At 33.0% G+C, this 15,662-nt stretch overlaps 1 pseudogene across 1 annotated transcript in view; it reads right to left on the reverse strand.

Annotated features, from left to right (window-relative positions):
- LOC143254492 (poly(A) polymerase type 3-like) overlaps positions 1–15,442 on the reverse strand; it is a 46,231-nt pseudogene extending 30,789 nt beyond the window's left edge. Inside the window, exons 1-7 of the transcript XR_013030224.1 lie at positions 15,237–15,442; positions 13,276–13,472; positions 12,751–12,817; positions 5,626–5,707; positions 5,122–5,231; positions 1,182–1,235; positions 597–708 (exon numbers count right to left, since the gene is read on the reverse strand). The product of XR_013030224.1 is annotated as a poly(A) polymerase type 3-like (transcript). The remainder of the gene's footprint in view (positions 1–596; positions 709–1,181; positions 1,236–5,121; positions 5,232–5,625; positions 5,708–12,750; positions 12,818–13,275; positions 13,473–15,236) is intronic.
- Between the last annotated feature and the right edge of the window lie 220 nt (positions 15,443–15,662).

Genomic DNA, 15,662 nt, shown 5'->3' on the forward strand with positions numbered 1-15,662 from the left:
GTGACAAACATTGTTACCTAACATAGCTTTATATGTAGAATATGACTTTTAAGATAAACACTTCCTCTTTGTGGGCTACAATTAATGTGTACAAATCTGTAAAATGAGAAACAGCATTTTTATCTGTTTGGATACACTCGTGTTAGTAGACCCAAAGTAAATACCAAATGAAAAGTTCTATGACTGAAAAAGAACGTGAAAATGTCTAATTTTATTTACAAGTCATCAATTAATTTCTTTCCCATCTGGTAATAAGCTATTGCAAGTGTAAATGTTGTGAACATGATAATGAATTGATAATTTCAAGTTAACATAGAATAACTTCCTTCTATTGAGATAGTTTATTTTATTAGAACCTCTGTAAGAAAAAGTTAAGATAAGAAAATACATAAATGATAGTTAAGTGCTGATAAATGAATTCAACACTGTCTTACATTAAAAGTACTTTAGCAAAATCTAATAAAGTTTTAGTATAAGCTAATGGTTTAATGCCACCAAAGTGCCAAAAAAAGAATATATATATATATAATTAATTTAACAATTTTGTTAATGAACCAATCCTAGGTTGTTTTCTTTTTCTTCAGAAAATTTCTTACCATTTAGACTTCTGACACATCGAGGATCCAAATTTTTTAAAAGATTCACATCTCACAAAGTTTGATCTTCTGGAATGGCTTTCAGGTCTAACCTTGCAAACAACATATCCAACTAGAATAACGTAATGAATTAAACAGAAATATATTTAATGCTTTAAGAGAGAGAAAAAATTGTATATACACAAGATATAGTTGACATGAACATCTTTCTTTAAGTCATGGAGTAATCATACTGAATTTATTTTTGTAAAATGAATATATGTTATCTTTCAGACAAAAAGTTTATGACAGAAGAAAAAACAGAAAATAAACAGATAAATTATAAGTTAAATTATCTTGTAAATATTCAAACCTTAAAATTATACAGACGTTTAACAAAAATATACCAGATACATGTTCAGTATTGTTACTGCAGCTTTCAAGAAAATTTAAGTTTAATCTATTATTATATTTACTTCTATTATAATTTTTATTAAAGATTTAATGTTAAAAAATCATTTGCAATAGTCTTATGTTTAACCTAATAAAGATTTAAGTGATGAAAAACTGAAATGTTACTATTAATGAAATATGCACATTGTTTACCTCAATACCATCAAATTTCATTTTTATCACAGGAACATAAGCTTCTTCAACTGCCTGTAACATTCAAAAGAAGAGTATTATACCACTCACTGTAAGTAACACTTGTACAAATTAAGAAACAAGTTAGTATTTATTAAATAAGGTAAGAAGATATTATTATGGTTTGTTTTGTCTTGAATTTCGCAAAGCTAAACAAGGTCTATCTGTGCTAGCCATCTCTAATTTATCAGTCAAAAGCAATGAGGCATCAGCATCCCCTGTGCACTCTAGGGCTACCCTTTAATCAATGAATAGTGAGATTGACCATCACATTATAATGTTCCCATAGCTAAAAGGGGCAAGCATGTTTGGTTGAACAGAAATTCAAACCTATAACTATCAGATTGTGAGTCAAGCACTCTAACCACCTGGTTATGTTGGGTGATATTTATCTACACAACGTAAATATTTTCTATAGTCTAATGTATACTTTTTCATAATCAAGCTAAAATCATCTAGCCTTATCCCAAGGTAGTTAAGTGACTCACATTCCAAGTTTAATTAAACTAATTTTTGTTTTTGTTATACCAATTAATATGCCATAAAATCATTGCTAATAATCCATACTTTAATAGTATATAAAGCAATATTGAAAGAAATCCTGAATTTTCTCTAATATGAGAAATGCAAGACATTATATCTCTAGACATCCCTTCTATAAAAAGTACAGTTTTACATGAATTAACCACTATAAAATTTCCATCATTCAGATAAACCATAATATTTAAAGCCTTCAATCTCTTTTGGTTACATAGCTATCAAGTAGAAAATCAGAACCTTCTTGTGATACCTACCTGTCACATCCTCTCTTCAAGGATTTGTTAATGTTCCCATACTGGTCACAAGCCAAAAGCCATATTGTGTTTGATGACTTGAATTCAAAATTTTATTGAACTCTATTTTATGAATTTATGTCACTAAGTGTGGTATCAAATTGCAGATAATTTAAATGTTCATATTATATATTAGTTAACTTTTATAATTTGAAAGTTAATATTAAAAATCACACCTAAACATCAATTTTTGTGTCACTTGGTACACTGAATACAGCACTAGTTTAGATATTTGTGATGTCAAAGTCTTATTTTGTACAAATTAGGAACTAAGATTACTGATAATGAAGACATAAAATAAGAATCATCTATTTTTATATTTACTGAGGTATTGTTCAGGTACTGAATCAAACAGGTCTAGCTCACCTCTCAAATTTTAAAAACGGTTCCTTATGTACATTTACTTCTATACGGGACATGAAAATAACCATTTGAAAGCTCAGAATGTCCCTTAATGGCATTCTCAGCCATTTTCAAATATAATGGTTTTCTCTCTTTCTATCAAGACAAAACATCATGATGGTATGTTGAATCCTTAGGCTGTTCAAAATTTCATATTTTTTAGACCCAAATATAGCTTAGTTACTAATCTTGATAAATTATAATGTATTTATACAGTATCATCATAGTAACTATTTTTTGGTTATTCGAATGTCTATATAAAATCTAAAAAAAAAAAAAAAAAAAAAAATTCATACACATTCTTCACTTGTGAAATTTCTTAACGTTTATCAATCTATAAGAAGTAACCAAGTACAAAGGTCATAACTAGAAGAGATAATGATTTTCTTCCTTGTTTACAGTTTTATATTTCAGGAAAAATAAGTTTAAGAATACATATAAAAATAATTTAGATACACAAACAATGTATAATAATCAAAAATGTGACTATATTACAAAATACTAACACTAAAACACAACCAACACAAGTTACTTTGTAGAGACTAAAGATCAGTTTCGTAATATTGGATTTGGTAACATGAGTGCACTTGTGCCACATCATTGTAATTTCTGTATTGTTAGCCAGGCAAGGCTGAAAAATCAATATAATAAATATATAATGTTATACAATTTAAGCTATTTAGTCTAAACATTTATGTTTATATGTTATAATATATTGTCATTTTAGAATAAAAAAATACATAATTTATATTTATTTCCTAACTTATGTTGGTTACAAGATCAAATTTCCTGCACCTGTCAGTGATTCACTAATAAATACAACAGATAAAAAAATTTCTTTAGAAATGTTTGATAACTATCTGTACAGTATGAAGATTTTGCATGTGAAATTTAAAAAAAAAATGATGCATGAAACGATTTTTATTCTTAAAATGGAAATTATTTTACATGTTGCCATCCAACACAAAGAAATAAAGGGCATGAGAATAACATTATTTACCAAACCTTAAGACTTAATATACAATATGATTTTTACACATGAAAGCATTGTAATAATTATTGGTAATCTGGCAATTTTTGTGCATAGTAATTTGAAAGTTATAGCATGAAAACTCTAACAAGCACAAAATGGTTATGAGGTCAGTCCCAGGGACCAAACTTTCACTGAAAGAGTTAATAGTTTTCTCATATCTTTACTATCTATTTTATAACCAATAGAAAGTCAAAATTTTCATCTATCAGAAAAATCCCAATTTCTCTTTTAGTACAAGCTTCATTCTCATAAGAAACACACTGATCAATTTGAATGAATTTGTAATGGTTCTTGTCACATAGTTAGAAAGAAAGAAAAATTGAGATAGATATGGTAAATAGTCTGTTTTTTACGTTATTATTCTCTGTCCTTTAGTGGATTATTTGGTTTGTTTGGAATTCTGCATAAAGCTACTCAAGGGTTATCTGTGCTAGCTGTCCCCAATTTTGCAGTGTAAGACTAGAGGGAAGGCAGCTAGTCATCACCACCCACTGCCAACTCTTGGGCTAGTCTTTTACCAATGAAAAGTGAAATTGACCATCACATTATAATGCCCCCACGGCTGAAAGGGCGAGCATATTTGGTGTGACAGGCATTTGAGCCCGCAACCCTCAGGTTTTGAGTCGAGTGCCTTAACCACCCAGCTATGCTGGAGCTGGTGGATTATTTAACTGAATAAAAATTATTTAGTGCTTTACTACCATTAGTGTACAAAAATTAGGGTTAATTACCATCAACAGAAAAAAAGAAAAACCCAGGTAAGTACTTTATTTCTTATTTTACAAGCTTATTATTTATTTATTATTATAGAGTAACAAAATTGTAAAAGCAAAAATCTCTTTAGGTTAGCTAAAGTTAGGTTAAGTAAAATAAATAATAAAAATATTTTATCAGGCACACATGAAGTAGCCTGAAGAAGGCTCATGGGTAATTTATTTTGATAGCACAGCATGAGATCCCAAGTGATTTACAACTTACAGTGGCACAAACAGTAGTTATACACAATTCAAAAAACAATAAAATTCAAGTATATATAGATGTGCACTGTTACAAGTTTATAGCTACTTAAGATAAACGAACATAGTTTTATGCCACTATCTGAATTCATTATAAAAAAAAAACGAAGGTAATTTCAATTTATTTTGATTTTTTTGTGGGTGATTATGAGGTCAGTCAAACTGACCAACCTTGTAGTGTTAGGTTAGAGAATATAAAAGATAGAACGTAAAGTATTGCCTGAAACAAACTTTTGAAGTGAATTTAGAAGGTTTAAGAAATTTTAGATTTTTGGAAATGAAAAAAATATTTTTAATCTTAACATGAAAATCACTTTGAACCATTGACTATTCACTTTGACTATTCAAAACCTGATATATTCACATATAAATCTTTTAGTTTGTTACAAATGCTATTAAAAATATCATTTTTTGTATGTGAAAGACTTGTAATGTTTACTGAGTTTCTGTCTAGTTTTGTGAAGATATACATGCCATATTAAAGGTTAGTAGTATCAAAACTATAACAACTTTTAACAAGTACAAAGTGATCATGTGATCCATCAATCTGACCATGAATGTGTAGAGAGAGTTAACTGGAAAGCCAATACAGCACTAAAACCTGCACTAAAACCTACTCTAAGATCTTGAACTTCAGGCTGCTCTTTTAATAATTCCACAAAAGAGGTGAAGAAGTCTGACCTGTGAATGTGACGTGGTGCAACACACAAGGTATCTATATCAGCTCCTGGAAAAATTAGTTCATATTTTCATTATCTAAAATTTACTGAAAATAATACAAATTAACTTTAGTTTCAAACATAATTCAATGAAAATTTACTTAATAACTTTGAAAAATTATGAAAATTTCTAATAACATATCTTTTGCATCAGATAAACTAAGCATCAGAAAAACATAAATTCAGCTACTACAGAAAAACTTCAATCAAAACTAATGCTATACAAGTAAACCTGAATGATGGGGCATAATGATGTTAATTAATATCTAGCTGTGGTAATAAAATTAGCTATCAAAACCAATCCACCACACATATATATGTACACACATACATATATATAACACTCCTAATAAACTATATTTCTTTTCATTATTTAGAACAGACTTTCATGAATCATCTTACCTTTGGTATGAACTCCGAGGCGATAAGACCCAAAAGTAAATATTTTTCCACCAATGCTTTCAGCAACATTCAGAGGCATATTCTGAAATTAAAAAAAGTATATGTAAATATATACAAAAGTTACTCAACCCTCTTTAAAAAAAGGTTTAAAGCTGGATAAATATTTATATTGACAACTTTGTATAAACCAAGTAGATGCAACATTAAATTAATGAAGAAATGATGTGCAACACATATACTTCAACAGACTTGAGTGAAAAAAAAACCCAACTAAATTCAGTATCTAACAGATCTGGGCTTTTTTGCCATTTCAAATAAAACATTTCATATACTATGCAAATATTTGTTGGTTGGCTGTTTGGTTTGGTGTTTTATGGTGCAAAGCAACTAGGTTATCTGCACCAAATATCCAGTAAAATGTTAAAATTAAAGTAAAATTATTAAAATTCATAAAATGACATTAAGATAAAACAAGGTACGGGTTAATTTCTGAATTAAAAACATGAATAGCATTAAATCCAATTTATACATCTAGTCTACAAGTTTTAAAAGACTTGTAGCATAATTGTAATTTTAATAATTTGCCAGAATGACTGATGGGTAGTTCAAACAGCAGCATTAGTCACCTGAAGTTGGCCTTTCCAGTCCTGCTTTCGAGTTATTTGATGTTACAGCCATTTTCTAATTTCAAATCAAACTAGATGCACTTTGATTCTTAAAAGGAAATCACGTTAAAACAGGTCTAATATATAAATTAAAAAACTTAAATAGTATTAAAAAGATTAATGGCCTTTAAAAAACAAACATTTCTAAAGTGGACAGTGTCACCATCACCAATAATATTGTTTGACGTTATGGATAAACATTAGGACAAAACATGTTTAAAATGGTGCCATTGTAACAATTCTCAACGATGGCAAGAGAGTGAAATGAGGCTTATTGTGACCTGAGTGTTACACAGCCAACACATTAGTGCATCAGTCCCAGATAAAATAAAACTATGAGTTAAAAAACTGTGACCAATGCATAGTCTAGTTAGAACAACTTCCTCTTTCTGACCCTTATGGAGCAAGACAGCCAGAGTCCAATAGATGGTTTTATTTGAAAAAACTTGTTTTCACATTGCTCACTCCAAGTCAACTGCTAACTGACATGAAGCCGAGCTTTGAATACAGGAGCATAGTCCATGTATGGAACAAGCACAGCAGTGATAGTACCAGAGCAGACAGATTGAGCTGCAGTGTTGGAGATCCTGTTGACACGAATACCAAGGTGGCCTGGTATCCAGAAAAACTGAATAGAAGTAGATGTTAAAGAGAAATGGGCCAGTCGGTTTTGAATATAAGTAAGTACAGGTTGAGAAGTAATGTGAAGTGATTCCAGGGCTAATAGAGAGCTAAGCGAGTCAGTATAAATAGTACAATTTAAGTACCGCTTAGCTTCTATGTGATCTAGAGCAAGAGAAATAGCATACAGTTTAGCAGTGAACACAAAAGCTGTAGAGGGGATTCTGCATGCAACCACTGAACCATAACAAACTATGGCAGAGCTCACACATTCACCTGATTTTCAATCATCTGTATAAACAGGAATGGAAGGATGGTTCAAAGGATTTTCAGCAAATAGCAGACAGTATTTCCAATCAGGAGTGTCTGCTTTCCTCAGATGACTTAAAGATAGGCCACATTTGGGGACTGTAATAAGCCATGGTGGGATGGGCTGACCAGTGGATACAGCAATGTTATCCAAGGACAAACTCAATTCATCCAGCTGTACCTGGATATGAAGGCCAAAAGAAGCAATGACAGATCGTCTGTTCTGGAAAATCATGGCCCACCAAGGAAGTAAAACACAACTGCAGTTGGAATGCTTTGGTAAGGAAAGAAGTTTAAAAGCATACAGTAAAGACAGTTGCAAATGGCAGAGGAGCAAAGGAGGTTCTCATGAGACTATGTATAAGCTCTGAACTAGGGAAGTACAGAGCTGAAGTCCCTGATGATGAATGAGGTCTAGCATCTTTAAGGCTGAGGTCCTGGCAAAACCATAGACCAGTGATCCAGTCTAGTTTTGATCCAATAAGAGCAAGACATATATTTAGCATAGAACATCAATCTGCTCCCCAAATGGTGAACCAGAAGATACGGAGGATGTTTTACCCATAGCTGGTTGATGTGTGGTATAAAGGTCAACTTACGGTCAAAGATAAGCCCCAAAAACTGTCTCAAAACCACAGGCAGCACAATTTCACTGATACAGAATTCAGGATCAGGGTGAACACCCTGTTGGTGGCAAAAGTGCATGCAATCAGTTTTAGAAAGAGAGAAGTTAGAGCCATTTGCTGTGGTCCACTTCAGTAAACAATTGAGGACAGCATGTAGCTACAGCTCAACATACCTCATGTTCGATGACTGACAGAAGCTGTGAAAGTCGTTGACATAAATCCTATTTGCAACAGTAAGAGGTAGTTGTTCAGTGATGGCATTAATATTTATACTGAAAAGTGTGACACTCAAAACACAGCCCTGAAGGGCTCCAACTTCCTGTATGAAAGAACAGGAAAGTGTTGAATCCACACAAACTTGGAATCGCCTGTCTATTAAAAAATTAATAATGAGAAAATGGCCACGTAACCCATATATATGGAGGTCTCACAAAATGCCATACCTCCATGTTGTATCATAAGCCTTCTCAATGTCAAAGAATATTGATAAAAGATGTTGTTTGAGAAAGGCTTCTCTGATTGACATTTCAAGTTGAATCAGGTTGTCCATGATGGAGAACTGTCATCGGAACCTACACTGGCGAGAGGAGGTTGTTTGATTTGAAGAACCAAACAAAATAAGCATTAATCGTCCTCTCTAAGGTCTTACAGAAACAGCTCATCAAAGTAACTGGATGGAAGTTGGAAGAAATCTTGGAATCCTTCCCAGGCTTAGAAAAAGGTCGAACAACAGCTTGGTACCAGGCATCAGGAAAAACATTCTCCTGCTAGATCCGATTAAAAACAATCAGAAGAACAGCAAACGAAGCAGGAGATAGATGGTGCAGCACTGCATAGTGTATATCATCAGGTCTAACCAATGTACTGCCAGACCAGTGAAGGGCCAGTTCGAGTTCCATCAGTGTAAAATGATGATTATAGTCATGGAAATAATCAGCTTGAGAGGAAAGAGGTGATCGCTCTGCCCCAATCTTTATGGCTAACAAGGTGGAGGAAGAAGCAGAAGTGCTAGCTACCTGCCAAAAGTCTCCACCAAGAGTATCGGCGATGCTTCAGGTATCAGCTACTTCTTGGCCATCAGAAAGTAAGATCAACAGGGTGACAGAATTATATTGCCCACTGACCTTTTGAATCTTGTCCCACATAACATTGGAACTGGTGGTAGAAGATATGCTGGTTATGAACTTAATCTTAGAGTCCTTCTGGCTTTGATGTTTTACCAACTGAGCATGTCCACTGGCCTGCTGGAAAGAGACGTGGTGTGAGAATGTGGGACACCTGTGAAAAGTATCCCAGATGCGTTATTGATCTTTCCGTGCCATGTGGCAGGCAGAATTCCACTGCGGATGAGGATATTGTGGAAAGCGTGTTGAGGTTTTAGGAATACATTGAGCAGCTGCCTGTATAATAACCAGTTACTACTGTCACAAAGTCATCTATTGATATGCGAGAGCAGTGAAAAAGGGCCAGTTTACTTGATCCAGCTTCCACTGAGGCACGCAGGTCAGGTGGCATCGACCAAGTCCAGTATCTCTAAATATTATAGGAAAATGATCACTGCTTTGTGAGTTATTGTTAGCCCTCCGTGAAAAGTAGAAGAATAGTGAAGGGGAACAAATTGAGAGATCAATAGCAATAAAGGACTGACTAGGTGCATGAAAATAAGTATAAGAACCATTACTGAAAAGAGAAAGGTTGTGATCAGAGAGCATACACTATGGAGTGACCCCTCCCATCAACGTCAGCACTTCCCCACAGGAGATGATGTCTATTAAAGTCCCCCAGTATTAAAAAGGGAGGCAGCAACTGTTCAATGAAAGCATCAAGGTCTGATTGACAACAGGTAGAGAAAACAAACAGTGATGGTATGACCCAAGGAAACATGGATGGCTACAACCTTCAAGGGTGTGTCGAGTAACAAAGACAGGGTAAGCACATGATAATCAACCAACAGTGCCACCACTCCATGCACTTGTCCATCATACAGCCTGTCATTTCTGTACAAAGAAAACTGCCAAAAGGTGACTGTATTTGTAGGTTTCAGAAATGTTTCCTGTAAGGAAAGATACACAGGATGTTAGGAAGTAATCAGTGCTTTGATGTCATCCAGATAAAAACATAAACCTCGACAGTTCCATTGTATCAAGGTGGCCATTTTTATTTATGTGTAGACGAATTGGGTGGAGAGCCCTTCTGTTTATGACCATGTCTTTTTTCTTTGTTGTCTTTATTTGATGAAGGTCTGTCGACCTCCAGGAATCCTGCCCTGGGTTAATTGGGCAGAACTTTGTTGCTGGAAGAGGATTCCAGCAACTGAGGATGTGAAGTATTGATCCTTTTGCATGTTGTGGTGGGAGAAGATGTACTCAAGGAAATGCCCGTACTCAGAACCAAAGGAAGTTGATCTTGGGGTTTGCTGGCATGTATGTTAGGGAGAGAGATGGGTGTTAACATTGATTCATCAACTTTTTTACCCATGGAAGTCAAAAGATTTTTAATTTGGTTTGAGAATGATTCTTTTGGAGTCACAGAGAGATCCATCTGCACTCCCACTGTAGAAGTGAAATGAAGTGCAGCAGCAGTGTCCAAGATGAAGTGGTGGAAAAAAACTTTCAAATGCTGCACTTCTTTTATTCCAACCATTTTGGGCAAGAAAGAAAGTAGGACAGGTGAGAGCCATTGCAACTGATGCAATGAGGGTCCATTTCACACTCATAAGCATTGTGGTCCTAGCTACCTCAACAAGCACATGCCAAGAAACCATGACATAATATCTGTGAGTGACTGAACTGCTGACACTGGAAACATCAGAGAGGGTTTGGAATGTATAGCCAAACCTTGCAATTAAGATAATCTGCCTTAATGGTGACAGGTGGACGTGGTGATGTTAATGTCAGAATGAGGACATTGGATTGGCATAATAATTCCATCTTTGCAAGTGGAGATATGCCTCACTTCTTGGGTGGAGAAACCAGACCAGCAAGAATCTCTGACTTGGGGATGTTCTTTAAATCCCTCTCAACAATAACGCCTCATGATGAATTCAAAGTAGCATGAGGCGTAATCTAAATAGGTATATCCCCAATTGCCTTTGAATGTAAGAGTTCAATGTATTGATATGTGGATGTTTCCACAAATATGTCACCAGAGCAAAGCTTCTTTACTGACTTTGCAGAGCCAGCAAGACCCTCTAGTCCCTTCTGAATAAAAAAGGGAGACATTTGCCCTAAAGGTTTGTCTGAAAAAGAATGTAGTATAAGAAAATGAGGTACAAATATTACAGATGTTGCTCAGAATCTTCAAGATGTGGTCGTTTACCTATGGACTGTTTTTTCTCCATTTCATTTAAGTTTTTATTTGGATGATCCATACAAAAAATAAAAAAGGATATTTTGGTGCCCACTGACCCCACCCACCATGAAGCTCTATGAGGGGATGCAATACAATTCCAAACAAGGACACTGCAACAAAGCCAGGGTTTTGTGAGCACTATACCCAAACACCAGTATCAGATACAATGTTTACAACACCTGTTGAGAACATTCAACACTGGTACTTGGTTAATCCTAGCCCAAGTGGACCAGCTTACTGACCACCTACAGGAATTCAAGGCCAAAGTGGTGTGTTAGGGTTGGACCCCTTAACCATCAGGATCCTCTCCTTCCCTTCACAGGTTGCCACGCATGGTAAACACATGGGTGGATGTTTAAATCGCAGAGGAGGTAAACTGAAAGAACAGAACCTTTCCTTGGAGGTCCCCTCACCATGTACAGGGATCAACACCAAGAGGATTATGCAGAGTATATAGGTGTAGATGTACCCGATACATTTATCATGGTCAGGTTCATATTTTTCAGGCCCAGAATATACATTATGAAGCATTATAATTAAGGATTATTTTTCAGTTTAACAAAATTCATCACTGAAAAACATTTAAACAAAGCCAAATCTTCTTGTTAAATGTTTTAACTATTTATTAAAAAGTACATTAAATCAATTTATGAATATAAAAATCTCAGGGAAGTTTATAACTATAAAATGTATAAATAAAAATTGAAGTTAGAAGCAAAACAAAGCTTCCTGCAATAAGGGAATAGTATATGTGAACATATATTATTTAACTTGCAAATAAACAATTTCATATGTAAAAGAAAAAAACTACAACTACTTGGTCTAAAAACTCAATATTATAAAATATTACATTATTCATTGTAGTTGGATCCAAGAACTGGGTATTCCTGTTATCTGCTATGAATATAACATCCTATAAATCCTAAAAAGTGACTAACACCACTGAAGATTAGGAGCCAGGACAGTGGCATAACCCAGAAGGAACAAAGGAACTTATCCATCTCATTCCTATCCTGCTCCAAGAAAATCAATGACCTAATTTTCACTTTTATAAAGGTTATGCACTTTTCACAAATGCACCTTTCCTTGAAAAGCTTAAGATTTTTAATTCCTTTTGTTTGTCTTTTAAATTTTGAGCAAAGCTACACAAAAGCTATCTGTACTAAAAGACTAGAGGAAAGACAGCTAGTCATCATTATCCACTACCAACTCTTAGACTACTCTTTTACCAACAAATAGGAGGATTGACCAAATATAACAACACCCCCATGGCCGAAAGGATTAACATGTTTGATGTGACGGGGATTCAAACTTGCTAACCTCAGATTACCCTAGCCACCTGGCCATACGATTTTTAATAACAATGAACTCTTAACACATTAAGCAATTAAGCTTGGAAACAGAGAAAATTCATGCCCTCTATTTTTAGTCTATAATGTCATTCATAACTGTGTGTCTCTATGCATGTTAAAATATTACAAAGGTACTTAAAACATCATAGGTAATTTCACATACAAATACACACATACTTATTCTACTGGAAATATACTTGCTTTTCTTAAGCTGACTTCTTTAATCCAATCTTTTACCAACTGGTTGATCTTTCCCAATACTTCCATCCTACAGTGTAATCAAAGAAGGATGTTTAATTGACAGCTAACATTACACAACTTAAAATCACCAATTTCATGAGAATGTGAATTTATGGGCAATGAGTACCTTTGCCTCACAACTGAACTAGTTTTTAGTTTGAGTGTAAAAGAAAAAATCCATGTCACACAAAAATAAAATCTGACTTTAATAAATTAAATTATAAACTTCATATTCGTTTCTGCTATTTTATTTCTTTGTTTTTGCACAAATACAAAAGTTTAACAACTGCACAAAATAGTCATCTTCACACAAAACTGTTGGCTTTAATATATTTTTAAAATTCTGAAGATTTTTAATTTAAAACATGAAATTTACTGATGTCTTGCAAGAATGTGTAGCATATATTATTGTGATACATTTTTCTAGTGTTACAATAACTATAAAAATTGCTATGGAACATGAAATGTAACTTAATAAATATGAACCTGTGTGTTAGTTCCTCATCTGTTTCAAACAATCCATACTGTTTCAGGATTTCCTCAAGTTCTTTTGTTCTCTGTATTTCTATTGGTTTTGGGCTTGCAGTGTTAATTGGGGATGTAACTCCTAGCATTTTATTTTCTATAAAAGTTGGTAGAAACTGCTGAATATCTGATGAAAATAGGCTCCTCCAATGTTTTATCTAACTGAAAAACATTTAAACTGATTTAATATTCTAAATAAAAGAATTCACATAACTGGCAAGTTTATATAAAAATATAACATCATACATTTAAAACTTGTTCACTTCAGTTAGTTTAGTCATATCAATGTTTAAAATATTATGGTTTGAAAGTCTACATCCTATTTTCTTTCATAATGTTTCTATTCAAAAACCAAGTAAATTCACCTGCATTTTAAACTGTGAACAAAAATCTCACAAAATAACTTCAGTTCTGACATTTTTCTGTACATATTCAGCATATGGCTATAGGTGTATGTAACGACACACAACTAGTATACATTCACAAATATATTCTGTAACATCTTTTATCTTAGCCAAATGAAATGCACAGAATACCAAAGTAACTCATAATAAAACAAAGTACTAGTGGTTTAATACTCAAAACCAGATATATTTTCCAAGATCAGCACAACTACAATCAGTGATTCAAATATATAGAAATTAAGAGCACATTTTCCCACTATGGTATGTTGGAAGGGAAATACCTAACATAACCTTAAGGGATAGAACTGCTTTCACACAACGTAACACAGTAAAGTAATATCTGAAATAAATTTATCCTATTAAGACTTCACACAGCTGCTACATGTATCATCACTCAACACGTCATCACACATGAATATCAAAGAAATAAACTCTTACAATTATAAAGAAGTGTTCTATAAATTAATTACTTATTACATTACTCTTTCTTCTCATTATAGTATACATCTTTTTTGCCTTATCAAACCAGTTGTTAATCTTTTTACAAAGATTTCTTTTCAAAAAGAAATTTAATATTAAAATTCTCATTTGTTTTAACAGGTACCACTAACCAATTCACAGCCTTATTTCAAGGGAAAAATTAAAGAGGCATACAAATCTAATATCTGGTGAAGTTCATATTAAAATTTTGGTATACATTTAAAAAGTGATTTTATAAGGTAAAATACTCTATCAATATCTTAAAGTAAGTTTTCCATTACCTTACACTGAGAATGAAAAATTACATATATTTCTGTCACCCATGAAATTTGAAAACTATGAAAGGTTAATTTGTAATATTTTTTTTCCTCTGGCCTTAATTACTAGGGTTCCATTGTAATTGGCATATTATCAAAATAAATACAAGCAGTTAGCCTACATCACTGGGCATAGATTTTGTTAAATGGGAATATATTTAGTTTTGGTATCTGAGCAATTTTGTTTTTAAATTTTTATTTGAGACTCCCTATACTATTATTACCATTTGATTTGGTACTGAAGACACCCTCTTCATACTAATATAATTAAACTTACCTTATAAATATAATTAACTATTCTGTTGTTAATGCACTCTCACCGAGTCTGTTTGGACTCTAGGCTAATTTTTTAGTTATACGATGTTAACACTTAAATATTAAAGTACATTTCTTTATAACTGAAAGCGAAATACTGCATGATAAATTATACTAAGATTTATTACGATTATTATAAGGCTAATTTACTGAGTCGCCATTTCTTAGAAATTTCACTGTATTACCAATAAAAGTGTTAGTAAAGATTTAATATTAGCTTTAAGTTTAATTAGCCTAATCATACACTATTCACTATATTGTATAAGCCATTTCTGTACTTATCTTTAGTTGAATGAATGTGTTCAAATTATACAAATTAACATTTAACAAATATGGCAATTAGAAATTACGTTTCATCAAGCAGCACTAGTAATATTAATAAACACAAGTTTATAACGTTATTCACCTATTGTCTACAACTCTCTCGGGCTCATATCTGATGTAGCTAACTTTAGAATAGTATTTGTAAAGACTAACAAAAAATTAATTATGAAAACAAAACATTATCTTATTTTCTTATAACCGGTATTAATAAAAACTCTCAAACTTTAAAACTAATTTACTGCAAAATTAGGTAATGTACTGGTAGTTCCATACAATTCTTTAGACCTCTATCGGTTTTGTGTGTGGTAAATCAACGCGCTTTAATTATTACAACGGATAATATAATTTTAAATTAGCTTTATTCATTACTGGATTAATATTTAGTTTTCATTTCTATAGACAGTTCCCCACCGGGACAGCTGTAAGTCTATGAATTTATAACGCTTAAATCAGGGCTTCGATTCCCCTCGATGGATTCAGCAGATAGCCTAAGGTAGCTTTGCTATAA

Source organism: Tachypleus tridentatus, chromosome 1, assembly GCF_004210375.1.
Source record: "Tachypleus tridentatus isolate NWPU-2018 chromosome 1, ASM421037v1, whole genome shotgun sequence".
Taxonomy (NCBI): domain Eukaryota; kingdom Metazoa; phylum Arthropoda; class Merostomata; order Xiphosura; family Limulidae; genus Tachypleus; species Tachypleus tridentatus.